At 46.1% G+C, this 14,650-nt stretch overlaps 1 protein-coding gene across 1 annotated transcript in view; it reads right to left on the reverse strand.

Moving 5' to 3' along the window:
• Nucleotides 1-14,448, reverse strand: part of LOC133360651 (zinc finger protein 585B-like) — a 45,191-nt gene extending 30,743 nt beyond the window's left edge. The window contains exons 1-4 of the mRNA XM_061579445.1: nt 12,230-14,448; nt 4,360-4,465; nt 1,810-1,899; nt 249-422 (exon numbers count right to left, since the gene is read on the reverse strand). The gene's annotated coding sequence lies outside the window, so the exon portion shown is untranslated. The remainder of the gene's footprint in view (nt 1-248; nt 423-1,809; nt 1,900-4,359; nt 4,466-12,229) is intronic.
• Between the last annotated feature and the right edge of the window lie 202 nt (nt 14,449-14,650).

Below are 14,650 nucleotides of genomic sequence, written 5' to 3' on the forward strand. Positions count from 1 at the left end.
CAAAACATTTACAATTTGAGTAGTACGACGTTTCGCTGGTAATTAGCATCATCGGGCGACTTGCCAGCAGAGTGAAACAATCCACCAGCAGGCGTCAGGGTCGGGATCGAACCCACGACCTCCTGCATACGAGGCGAGGGAGTTAACATCTCCTAGCCACCGCGGCGCCCGGATCGCGTCCGACTGAGATTACTGGCGACAAATCAAGAAAAGATAACACCATCTCTGCGATCTAAAGGGGAACGCACCTTGACCAATATCCTCTTCCAACAACTCCACCTCAATGAAATTCTTGTCTGTTGCCGTCGTCGCCGCCGCTGCTGCTGCGGTACTGGTGGTGCTCACACTTTCGTAGGAATCCGCTTCATCCTCTGGCCTCTCATTATCGGTTCCGTCGACATTCAAAATGTTGGCGTCCGGAGCTGCAATTCAGAAAAGATTTACCCGTAAAAACAAAGTTTTTCACTATAAATCCTTTATATGCGTGGCGGCTAGAGTCCTCTCGTCCTCTGGCTTGAGATGGCTGCCACCTATGGGTCAGATGATTGTCTGCCACCATTAAGCAATTGGTAATTAAATATTTAAAAAACTTTCCCTAAACAGTGTAAAATTTTGGGAAAAATTTTTCACGAAAATCAATTGTCACGCACAACGAGTCTGTGTGCAAAATGTCAGCTCGATTGGATCACGGGAAGTGGGTTAAAAAACGACCGAAAGATTTGCACGGTCGTAAGCAAGCAAGCAAGCACGCAAGCACGCAAGCAAGCAAGCAAGCGAACTTAATATAAAGGATTTAAAAAAAGGGCCATAGTCTCTCAATCACACGAGGGGGGGGGGGGGGTAGGGGGGGCGATTCGTCCTCCCGAGTTTCCACCCTGCTACTTTTTAGAATTCACGGCATCTCGCCTGAGTTTACATCGGCTGAGAACGGCGAAAACCCTCGCTGTTACGTTTGACCCTCGTTAGAAAATCGCCATCGATTAAAAATGCTAAACATTTTTTTCCACGAGCCGTAATGAAAAACTCTTCGGTTGCGCGGCCTTCTTCCTCCCTCCTCCCTCCCTCCTTCCTGTTCTTCTTCCGAATGGCTACCGATGTAGATGGCAGATCAACAACGACGAGCGTCACATTCGGGTGGTCAAGCAACCGTGTCAAGAGCCAGCGGAGTAGTATGGCTCTCTACGAGCCTGGGTCTACATGAATCCACGCGGCCACGGAGAAAGAGAGATGCAAACTCCAAATATAGAGGCGTCGTCAGGGTCATGATCGAACCCACGGACCTCCTGCGTACCAGGCGAGGTAGTTAACATCTCTTAGCCACTGCCGCAGAACGCACCGTGGCAATACGGTGACCGTCTTTGTTCGATGTATGATGATGGGGGGGGGATGGGTTGGGGGGGGATGGGGTGGAGGGGGCAGAGTGGAGGGATGGAGGGGATGGGCATGGTGGTGGGCGGAGTGGGGGGGATGGGGGGGCAGAGTGGAGGGATGGGGTGGGGGGGATGGGGTGGGGGGGGGGGCAGAGTGGGGGGATGGGGTGGGGGGGATGGGGTGGGGGGGGCAGAATGGGGGGATGGGGGGGAGCGGGGTGGGGGGGATGGGGTGGGCAGGGTGCTGGGCGGGGTGGGGGGGATGGGGGGAGCAGGATGGGGGGAGCGGGGTGGGGGGGATGGGGTGGGGCAGAGTGGGGGGATGGGGTGGGGGGGGAGATGGGGGGAGGATGGGGTGGGAGGGGCAGAGTGGGGGGATGGGGGGGATGGGGTGGGCGGGGTGGGGGTGATGGGGTGGGCGGGGTGGTAGGGATCTTACCGTTCTGCTCCACTTCACTTTTCACCACAACCCTCAAATTCTCATCGCCCAGCCTCTCTTCTTCATCTTCCGGCATCGCGACAGCAGCTCCTGCACGCGCCGCGTTCGACGCACCGCCGTTACCATTCGGTGGAACGACACGGCACGAGATTGACTTTACCGAAAAAAACCTAAGAATATGTTGTAGTTGTTGATCTTCTCGTTCGAACGGTGGAGAGGTGTGCTTCAAAAAAAATGTTGTCGCGTTTTAAAGCTCCTGAGAATTTGCGACGGATAGTCACGAAAATGTGAGAACCCCAAAAACTTGGAGAAGATTTCCAGGATGATTGGGTGAACGAGTTGGTGAGACCCTTAGACTTGTTTTTTTTTATGTTGAAGCTGAGTAACATCACGTTTGTTTTCACGTCCACGACGCGTTTTTTGTTGTTTTTTTCCCATTAAAAATGACAGTTCCACACGTGGCCACGGCCATTTCCCCGGTGATCGCGGCGAAGGTCTGGAGGTGCTTGTGAACAGCTCAATTTTCGCGGGCAATGATATTTGGCCTACGACAATGAACTACATCATGGGACCTCCTCCTTTGCCAGTACCAAAATATGAGAATAGGTTTTCCCCTTTTTTCTGGCAACAAAACAGCTGTGTTAAGATGTTAAAACACCAAACTGAAACCTTTTACAAGGAATCGTGCCTAGCATTAACCACAATACTTGTGGTCAGAATGCAAACAAAAAACATACTCTGATAGTAGATGATGCATTGTCTTTGAAACTGATTGGTCCACACCAGAGACAGCTTTCTTTCGAGCCTCGTCTCAAACGGTGTTAGACCAGAGGACGCCTTTTGGCACCTTTTGGCGTATAATCATGAGCCTGAACCTATTTTTCTATTGAATATTTCAGATTTACTGCAATATACACCCGTCCTTCGACGGGCAAAAAAAGCCAGTGAAATAACATCTTGATTTGAAGCTTACGTGACTGCAGGAATCCACACTCTTTGGTTCTTTCGGTAAAGTCCACGTGGGTAGAAAAAATAATAGATCACGACGTTACGATCGCAACACAATATATCATATAACCTCTTGTCACGGCAGCTCTCTCGCCTACTTAAGCAGTTTTTTTCTTGCTGTGGTCGTCTCACCTTGTTGAAGATTGTTTGTGTTGCGATCGAAACGTCGTGATCTATTTTTTTTAAATCCTTTATATTAAGTTCGCTTGCTTGCTTGCGTGCTTGCTTGCTTACGACCGTGCAAATCTTTCGGTCGTTTTTTAACCCACTTCCCGTGATCCAATCGAGCTGACATTTTCCACACAGACTCGTTGTGCCAGACAATTAATGTTCGTGAAAAAAAATTCCCAAAATTTTACACTTTTTAGGCAAAAAAAAAATATTTTACATATATTCAAAAGAACTCATTCTTGGCTTTGGCTGAACGTCAGAGTGTAAGAGCCCAGAGCGTAACCCCTCCACAGGCCGTGGCGGAGTAGCGCAGTTGGTAGCGCCCTCGCTTCCCATGCCAAAGGTCGCGGGATCGATCCCCGCGTCCTCCACTGGCGAATATATTTTTAAATCCTTTATATTAAGTTCGCTGCCACGCATATAAAGGATTTATAGTGAAAAACTTTGTTTTTACGGGTTATACTTATTCCTACCTACGTGACTTTACCGAAAGAACCAAAGAGCATAGTTAAATAATAGTTAGCAAACGAACTTACCTTTCATAATCAAGTTTTTTGGGTTAGATCACGTAAGTGGCGTAACCCTCCACGACCTGACAAAGCCGGTGAGGTTAGTCACGTGGTGCCAATTAGTTTGTTTATGTGACAAACAGTTGAACCTCATGGCGGGATCCCATAAGCCCCCGACTCTCGCATTAACTGCGTTGCGACGTCATTTTATGTCTGTCGAAGGCGAACGACACGGCAATCTATTCCTCTCGACGACACTATACACTACTATACACTACCCTATACACCACTACACATTGGGCTCTATGGAGGCCTATCATTAAGCGATTAGTCGTTAATGGGTGGTCGGGGAGACTGCTTTTACTTAGCACTTTTTCGTTTGACGCGTCACTTTTTGCTAACGCGTCTACTGCTGTATTTCTAGAGTTGCATCCTAGGATTGAGAGTGTTTCACTGCGCGAATTATTAATTTACAGTCGATGGTTTACGCGCACTCATCTCGCCACTGTGGGTCACCGCGGTGGCTCGGAGATGTTTATCTCCCTCGCCTGGTACGCAGGAGGTCGTGGGTTCGATCCCGACCCCGACGCCTGCTGCTGTATATTTTGGAGTCTGCGTCTCTCTCTCTCTCTCCGTGGTCGCGTGGATTTTTCTCGGAGTCCTCTGGTTTTTTTCCTCGCGCGTTTAGAATCAACATCACCGCGCGTTTAGAGTATTTGGCTGCTGCTATACATTTGCACGTGATGATGATGATGATGACAATAAGCCACTTCGTTGAGCTATCATTCGTGACAGACAAGCGGCTTCAGCAGCTCAGTGGAGCCTAAACTGGTCAAATAAGAAACGCGTTTAGTTGACTCACCAGCATCTGCATCTTCGCGTTTCACCAACGGGTCAGCAGACGTCCCTGGGTTTGGATGCTCTTCGTATTCTTGCTTGATGAACGGCAATTTGAAGTGTGGATCCATCTGAAGGGGAGACGAACAAAAAGTGGAAAACCTCTCATTCCACAAACGAACCTCACCACAGATCTCGTCCTACAAATCATCATTACGCAAAACTCTGATGGTCATTCTCACAGCAGCAGGAGCTTTTGGCTGGTCATCAAACAAAGACAATGCTTTATACACTACACTATACACTATATATTACATTATACACTACACTATACACTGCTATACACTACTATACCCTACACTATATATTACGTTATACACTATACAATACACTGCTATACACTACACTATACACTGCTATACACTACACTATACACTGCTATACACTACACTATACACTGCTATACACTACACTATACACTACACACTGCTATACACTACACTATACACTGCTATACACTACACTCTACACTGCTATACACTATACACTACACTATACACTACACTATACACTGCTATACACTACACTATACACTGCTATACACTATACACTACACTATACACTGCTATACACTACACTCTACACTGCTATACACTATACACTACACTATACACTGCTATACACTACACTATACACTGCTATACACTACACTATACACTACACTATACACTACACTAGATACTACTATATACTACACTATACACTACACTATACACTACACTATACACTGCTATACACTACACTATACACTACACTATACACTACACTATACACTGCTATACACTACACTATACACTACACTATACACTACACTATACACTGCTATACACTACACTATACACTGCTATACACTACACTATACACTGCTATACACTACACTATACACTGCTATACACTACACTATACACTGCTATACACTACACTATACACTGCTATACACTATACGCTACACTCCTGGCTGGCCATCGAAAAAGAGATGGTGGTCACCGCATCGCACGCTTTCAGATGCGCTTCTGCAGCCGTCTGGAACGCTCTTCCTTCCGATATTAGGAAGCTACTGGAGCTATGCCACTTTTAAATCATCATCGATATTGACAAACTCATTTCTTTAGAAATTCTTTCAGGGTTAAGTTTGTTGTTCTGCTCCCCGCACCTCCAATTAGCACGGATGGCTCCGTACGGTGCTAAAGACATTCAACACACATACATTACACTATACACTACAACGCACAACATTACACACTATACATTACAATAAGATACACCCTACACTATACACTACACTATACATTACATACTACACCACAACGCTACACACTACACTATACACAATACAAACTACACTATATACTACATACTACACCACAACGCTACACACTACACTATATACGAGAATTCACACGACACTATACACTACGCTACGACACACACCATGCAACACAACACACTACACTAAATTGAAAATTAATGTCTTTAGTCCATTGCCCATAAACGGTTAGCAAAAAGTCGTACGGTGCGAAAGAAGTTCAACGTACATACAACAAACATCGACGAATTGGAAGACCACTCGAATTAAAGCTATTCGCTGCTAAACTGAGATGTAAACTACTTTTTATTTTTTAAATCCTTTATATTAAGTTCACTTGCTTGCTTGCTTACGACCGTGCAAATCTTTCGGTCGTTTTTTAACCCACTTCCCGTGATCCAATCGAGCTGACATTTAGCACACAGACCCGTTGTGCGTGACAATTTATTTTCGTGAAAATTTTTTTTTTTAGGAATTTTTTTAAATATTTAATTACCAATTGCTTAATGGTGGCAGGCAATCATCTGACCCATAGGTGGCAGCCATCTCAAGCAAGAGGACGAGAGGACTCTAGCCGCCACGCATATAAAGGATTTATAGTGAAAAACTTTGTTTTTACGGGTTAATTTTTACAAGATGAGACCCCTGGCCATCACAAATGATAGCAGCTCAATCCAAGTGGCGGCTTCTCATCATTATCAACATCACCGCGTGGGAAATTCATAGCAGCAGCCAAACACTCGAAACACGTGATGCTTGATTCTTAACGTGGTGGGGAAAAACCGGAGGACCCGGAGAAAAATCCACCATGGAGAGAGACGCAAACTCCAAATATACACTGGGCAGTCGTCAGGGGTCGGGGATTAGAACCCACGACCTCCTGCATACCAGGCGAGGTAGTTAACATCTCCTAGCCACCGTGATGATGATGAGAGAGAGACACAGACTCCAAATATACAGCAGCAGGCATCGTCAGGGTTGGGATGTAACCCACGACCTCATGCGTACCAGGCGAGGTAGTTCACATCTCATAGCCACCGTGATGATGATGAGAGAGAGACACAGACTCCAAATATACAGCAGCAGGCATCGTCAGGGTTGGGATGGAACCCACGACCTCCTGCGTACCAGGCGAGGTAGTTCACATCTCATAGCCACCGTGATGATGATGAGAGACACAGACTCCAAATATACAGCAGCAGGCATCGTCAGGGTTGGGGTAGAACCCACGACCTCCTGCGTACGAGGCGAGGTAGTTAACATCTCATAGCCACCGTGATGATGATGAGAGACAGAGACACAGACTCCAAATATACAGCAGCAGGCATCGTCAGGGTTGGGATGGAACCCACGACCTCCTGCGTACCAGGCGAGGTAGTTAACATCTCATAGCCACCGTGATGATGATGAGAGACACAGACTCCAAATATACAGCAGCAGGCATCGTCAGGGTTGGGATGGAACCCACGACCTCCTGCGTACCAGGCGAGGTAGTTCACATCTCATAGCCACCGTGATGATGATGAGAGACACAGACTCCAAATATACAGCAGCAAGCATCGTCAGGGGTCGGGGATTAGAACCCACGACCTCCTGCGTACCAGGCGAGGTAGTTCACATCTCACAGCCACCGTGATGATGATGAGAGAGAGACACAGACTCCAAATATACAGCAGCAGGCATCGTCAGGGTTGGGATGGAACCCACGACCTCCTGCGTACCAGGCGAGGTAGTTCACATCTCATAGCCACCGTGATGATGATGAGAGACAGAGACACAGACTACAAATATACAGCAGCAGGCATCGTCAGGGTTGGGATGGAACCCACGACCTCCTGCGTACCAGGCGAGGTAGTTAACATCTCCTAGCCACCGTGATGATGATGTGAGACACACAGACTCCAAATCTACAGCAGCAGGCATCGTCAGGGTTGGGATGGAACCCACGACCTCCGGCGTACCAGGCGAGGTAGTTAACATCTCCTAGCCACCGTGATGATGACAAGAGAGAGACACAGACTCTAAATATACAGCAGCAGGCATCGTCAGGGTCGGGGATTAGAACCCACGACCTCCTGCGTACCAGACGAGGTAGTTAACATCTCATAGCCACCGTGATGATGATGAGAGAGAGACACAGACTCCAAATATACAGCAGCAGGCATCGTCAGGGTTGGGATGGAACCCACGACCTCCTGCGTACCAGGCGAGGTAGTTCACATCTCATAGCCACCGTGATGATGATGAGAGACAGAGACACAGACTACAAATATACAGCAGCAGGCATCGTCAGGGTTGGGATGGAACCCACGACCTCCTGCGTACCAGGCGAGGTAGTTCACATCTCATAGCCACCGTGATGATGATGAGAGAGAGACACAGACTCCAAATATACAGCAGGCAGGCATCGTCAGGGTTGGGATGGAACCCACGACCTCCTGCGTACCAGGCGAGGTAGTTCACATCTCATAGCCACCGTGATGATGATGAGAGAGAGACACAGACTCCAAATATACAGCAGGCAGGCATCGTCAGGGTTGGGATGGAACCCACGACCTCCTGCGTACCAGGCGAGGTAGTTCACATCTCCTAGCCACCGTGATGATGACAAGAGACAGAAAGACTCTAAATATACAGCAGCAGGCATCGTCAGGGTCGGGGATTAGAACCCACGACCTCCTGCGTACCAGACGAGGTAGTTAACATCTCATAGCCACCGTGATGATGATGAGAGACACAAACTCCAAATATACAGCCGCAGGCATCGTGAGGGTTGGGATGGAACCCGCAACCTCCTGCGTACCAGGCGAGGTAGTTCACATCTCCTAGCCACCGTGATGATGATGAGAGACACAGACTCCAAATATACAGCAGCAAGCATCGTCAGTGTTGGGATAGAACCCACGATCTCCTGCGTACTAGGCGAGGTAGTTAACATCTCCTAGCCACCGTGATGATGATGAGAGAGAGACACAGACTCCAAATATACAGCAGCAGGCATCGTCAGGGTTGGGATGGAACCCACGACCTCCTGCGTACCAGGCGAGGTAGTTCACATCTCCTAGCCACCGTGATGATGATGAGAGAGAGACACAGACTCCAAATATACAGCAGCAGGCATTGTCAGGGTTGGGATGGAACCCACAACCTCCTGCGTACCAGGCGAGGTAGTTCACATCTCCTAGCCACCGTGATGATGATGAGAGAAAGACACAGACTCCAAATATACAGCAGCAAGCATCGTCAGGGTTGGGATAGAACCCACGACCTCCTGCGTACCAGGCGAGGTAGTTAACATCTCCTAGCCACCGTGATGATGATGAGAGAGAGACAAACTCCAAATATACAGCAGCAGGCATCGTCAGGGTTGGGATGGAACCCACGACCTCCTGCGTACCAGGCGAGGTAGTTCACATCTCATAGCCACCGTGATGATGATGAGAGAGAGACAAACTCCAAATATACAGCAGCAGGCATCGTCAGGGTTGGGATGGAACCCACGACCTCCTGCGTACCTGGCGAGGTAGTTCACATCTCATAGCCACCACGGCGCGCTGCTTGCAAAGACGAGAAAGCCATCGACGATGAATATTCGTGATGCCAGGAAGGAACGTCACCGATATTTATAAAGAAGCTGTGGGTCACATGTTTAACTGTAGGGCCAACTGCAGGGCTCATGTGGATTACAGTCCGTTAAGCCAACAGTATCAGAGTATGTATTTATAGTGGGAGGAATCCGATGATCCTTAAAGCTCTTTTTCCGCACAGATGTCCAGTAAAGCGGTTGTGTGATTCTGGCCAGAACCATGAGCCTTACAGATTATACAGATAGTCCCCGAGTTACGATGGGGTCCGACTTACGATATTTCGATCTTACGATGGTGATAGCGATACGACAAAATTGCCATCAACAACCCAACATCGTTCAAGTATGCAGACGACGGTCAGAATCTTGGTGACCACAATACGATACGTTACGATACGTTCAATGCATGGTATGATACGTAGCTTTAGCGATTCCATTTTAGGGTTACCACGATACGATACGTACGTTCAATGCATGTTAAAAGTTTTTATAGCAGATAGGATTGTTTCTTGAAAAAACTTTCTATTAAATTGCAGTTCATATAGGTAAGCTAAGAATTTACCTTGTTTTTTTTAAATTTACATTTGACTGTGCAATACAGTATTGTAATTAATAAAAATATACAGTATATAGTTTATACAGTAAATTGCTCTGTTTTGCTAAATTATCACCATTCTTTAAGACTCCTGGGTAGGCTATAGGCCATCTTCGACTTACGATATTTTTGACTTACGATGGGGTCGTCGTTACGCATCTCCGTCGTAAATAGAGGACTGCCTGTATATATACACACACACACACTGGCATATCAGAAAGTTGCTGTTGTTATTATGAGCTATTTTGGATGCTGCTATAAATGTCCACGTTATGATGATGATGATAATAACTCCTCTTCTTGGTTCTTTCGGTAAAGTCACGTAGAAGGGAAGTAATAAAATAATAAAAATAAAACACAATAATTCTCACGACGTTTCGGCCACAACGCAAGCAGCCGTCCTCAGGTGAAAACCAGGTCCGTCGAGGCGACAGAGTCTGTGGCCGAAACGTCGTGAGAATTATTTTATTGTGTTTTATTTTTAAATCCTTTATATTAAGTTCGCTTGCTTGCTTAGGACCGTGCAAACCTTTCGGTCGTTTTTTAACCCACTTCCCGTGATCCAATCGAGCTGACATTTTGCACACAGACTCGTTGTGCGAGACAATTAATGTTCGTGAAATTTTTTTTCCAAAATTGTACACTTTTTAGGGAAAACAAATTAAATATTTAATTACCAATTGTTTAATACTGCAGACAATCATCTGACCCATAGGTGGCAGCCATCTCAAGCCAGAGGACGAGAGGACTCTAGCCGCCACGCATATAAAGGATTTAGAGTGAAAAACTTTGTTTTTACGGGTTATACTTATTATTATTTTATTACTTCCCTTCTACGTGACTTTACCGAAAGAACCAAGAAGATGAATCCCTGCAGTCACGAAAGCTTTAAATCGAAAGATGATGATAACCTTTAGTTGAGCTCATATCATTTGTGATGGCCAGGGTCGCTTCTGAAACAAGAAGTCACATAGCTCAGTGGGGCCTTATCTGGTCAAAACAATCCATAGTTTATACCATTGGAACCTCATTTGCCAGAAGAAAAAATATCTACATTTTATTGATTAGGTATAACCCTGTGAGACATTAGTTTTTTGTTTATTTTTGTTATTTTCTTTGAATCTATATCTACATTTTATTGATGAGGTATAACCCAGCGAGCCATTCGTTTTTTGTTTATTTTTTTTATTTTCTTTGAATCTATATTTTATTGATGAGGTATAACCCTGTGAGCCATTCGTTTTTTGTTTATTTTTTATTTTCTTTGAATCTATATCTACATTTTATTGATGAGGTATAACCCAGCGAGCCATTCGTTTTTTGTTTATTTTTTATTTTCTTTGAATCTATATCTACATTTTATTGATGAGGTATAACCCTGCGAGCCATTTGTTTTTTTTATTGTTTTTGTTATTTTTTGAATCGATATCTACATTTTATTGATTAGGTATAACCCAGTGAGCCATTCGTTTTTGATATTTTCTTTGAATCTATATCTACATTTTATTGATTAGGTATAACCCTGTGAACCATTCGTTTTTTGTAATTTTTTTTGTTATTTTCTTTGAATCTATATCTACATTTTATTGATTAGGTATAACCCTGCGAGCCATTTTTTGTTATTTTCTTTGAATCTATATCTACATTTTATTGATTAGGTATAACCCTGTGAGCCATTCGTTTTTAGTTTATTTTCTTTGAATCTATATCTACATTTTATTGATTAGGTATAACCCTGTGAGCCATTCGTTTTTAGTTTATTTTCTTTGAATCTATATCTACATTTTATTGATTAGGTATAACCCTGTGAGCCATTCGTTTTTAGTTTATTTTCTTTGAATCTATATCTACATTTTATTGATTATGTATAACCCTGTGAGCCATTCCTTTTTTGATATTTTCTTTGAATCTATATCTACATTTTATTTATTTAGGTATAACCCTGTGTGCCATTCGGCTCGTTACTTCACCCAAAGACCCACGAGTGCCCGTCAACAAAGTTGGCTGTCCACTGCTGGATGAATGCCTCCAACTCCACGCTGTGCAAGGCACGGGGGGGGGGGGGGTAAATTGACCATACTTATTGGTTCTTTCGGTAAAGTCACGTAGAAGGGAAATAATAAAATAATAAAAAAGAAACATAATAAAATATGATTATGTTTTATTTTTATTTTACAATAAAATATAATTATTATGTTTTATTTTTATATTTTTATTATTTCCCTTCTACGTGACTTTACCGAAAGAACCAAGAAGATGAATCCCTGCAGTCACGAAAGAAGCTTTAAATCGAAATCTGACCATACTTCACCACGCCGGTCGTCACGTGTGGGACTTTAAGGACTCACCACGTGTTGACTCTTCACGTCTGTCTGTCTCTCTAAGCCACGTGTCTCTCTGTGTCTGTCTCTCTAAGCCACGTGTCTCTCTGTGTCTGTCTCTCTGTGTCTCTCTAAGCCACGTGTCTCTCTGTGTATCTGTCTCTCTAAGCCACGTGTCTCTCTGTGTCTGTCTCTCTGTGTCTGTCTAAGCCACGTGTCTCTGTGTCTGTCTCTCTAAGCCACGTGTCTCTCTGTGTGTCTGTCTCTCTAAGACACGTCTGTCTCTGTCTCTCTAAGCCACGTGTCTGTCTCTAATCCACGTCTGTGTCTCTGTGTGTGTCTCTCTGTGTGTCTCTCTAAGCCACGTGTCTCTCTGTGTGTGTCTCTCTAAGCCACGTCTGTGTCTCTGTGTGTGTCTCTGTGTGTCTGTCTCTCTAAGCCACGTGTCTCTCTGTGTGTCTCTCTAATCAACGTCTGTGTCTCTGTGTCTCTCTAATCCACGTCTGTCTCTGTCTCTCTAAGCCACGTGTCTCTCTGTGTCTGTCTCTCTGTGTCTCTCTAAGCCACGTGTCTCTGTGTGTGTCTCTCTAAGCCACGTCTGTGTCTCTGTGTGTGTCTCTCTGTGTCTGTCTAAGCCACGTGTCTCTCTGTGTCTCTCTAAGCCACGTGTCTCTGTGTGTGTCTCTCTAAGCCACGTCTGTGTCTCTGTGTGTGTCTCTCTGTGTCTGTCTAAGCCACGTGTCTCTCTGTGTGTGTCTCTCTAATCCACGTCTGTCTCTGTCTCTCTAAGCCACGTGTCTCTCTCTAAGACACGTCTGTGTCTGTCTCTAAGCCACGTCTGTGTCTCTGTGTCTGTCTCTCTAATCCACGTCTGTCTCTGTCTCTCTAAGCCACGTGTCTCTGTGTCTGTCTCTAAGCCACGTCTGTGTGTGTCTCTCTGTGTGTCTCTCTAAACCACGTGTGTCTCTGTCTCTCTAAGCCACGTCTGTGTGTGTCTCTCTAAGCCACGTCTGTGTCTCTGTGTCTGTCTCTCTAAGCCACGTGTCTCTGTGTCTGTCTCTAAGACACGTCTGTGTGTGTCTCTGTGTCTCTCTATTCCCGTCTGTCTGTCTCTAAGTCACGTCTGTCTGTCTGTCTCTCTAAGCCACGTGTCTGTGTCTGTCTCTCTAAACCACGTCTCTGTGTGTCTCTGTGTGTGTGTCTCTCTAAGCCACGTGTGTCTGTGTCTCTCTAAGCCACGTGTGTCTGTGTCTCTGTGTGTGTCTCTCTAAGCCACGTGTGTCTGTGTCTCTGTGTGTGTCTCTCTAAGCCACGTGTGTCTGTGTCTCTGTGTGTGTCTCTCTAAGCCACGTCTGTCTGTATCTCTAAGCCACGTCTGTCTGTGTCTGTGTCTCTCTAAGCGACGTCTATGTCTATGTCTCTCTAAACCACGTGTCTCTCTATCCCCGTCTGTCTGTGTCTCTAATCCACGTCTGTCTGTGTCTCTGTGTGTGTCTCTCTAAGCCACACTGTGTGTCTCTCTAAACCACGTGTCTCTCTATCCCCGTCTGTCTGTGTCTGTCTCTAAGCCACGTCTGTGTCTGTCTGTCTCTGTCTAAGCCACGTATGTCTCTGTGTGTCTGTCTCTGTCTAAGCCACGTCTGTTGTGTCTCTGTGTGTCTTTCTAAGCCACGTCTGTCTCTGTGTGTCTGTCTCTGTCTGTCTAAGCCACGTCTGTCTGTCTCTCTATCCCCGTGTCCCTCTAGCTCCGTGTCTTCATCTAGTCACCGCCCCCTCCCTGTCTCTCTCCCCGTCTCTCTCTCTCTCCACGTCTCCCCCTGTCTCAATGTCTCTCTCTCGATGTCTCTCCCTGTCTCTGTCTCTCTCCCTGTCTCCCCCTGTCTCAATGTCTCTCTCTCTCCCTGTCTCTCTCCCTTTGTCTCGATGTCTCTCCCTGTCTCTCCCCCTGTCTCAATGTCTATCTCTCTCCCTGTCTCTCTCCCTTTGTCTCAATGTCTCTCTCTCTCCCTGTCTCTCTCCCTTTGTCTCGATGTCTCTCCCTGTCTCTCCCCCTGTCTCAATGTCTCTCTCTCTCCCTGTCTCTCTCCCTTTGTCTCGATGTCTCTCCCTGTCTCTTGTCTCCCTGTCTCTCTCCCTGTCTCTCTCCCCCTGTCTCTCTCTAGATGTCTCTCTCTGTCTCGATGTCTCTCCCTGTCTCAATGTCTCCCTGTGTCTCTCTCCCTTTGTCTCTGCTCCTCGTGTCTCTGTAAGCCCCCACCCCCTTCTGCACGGCGCATCGAAGCGACAAGATGCAGCACAAGACACTGAAGCAGACACCGTCAGCTGCTTTGGGGCCGCCCATAAATGACGTCACGCACCTGGGAGGGGGGTCAGACATTTGTGACAATAGGGGGGAGGGGGTGAGAAATGTGACGTCACATCAAAATGCACAACTTTAAATAAATATAG

This window comes from Lethenteron reissneri, chromosome 69 (genome assembly GCF_015708825.2).
Source record: "Lethenteron reissneri isolate LAM-NWPU_2019-01 chromosome 69, ASM1570882v1, whole genome shotgun sequence".
Lineage (NCBI taxonomy): Eukaryota > Metazoa > Chordata > Hyperoartia > Petromyzontiformes > Petromyzontidae > Lethenteron > Lethenteron reissneri.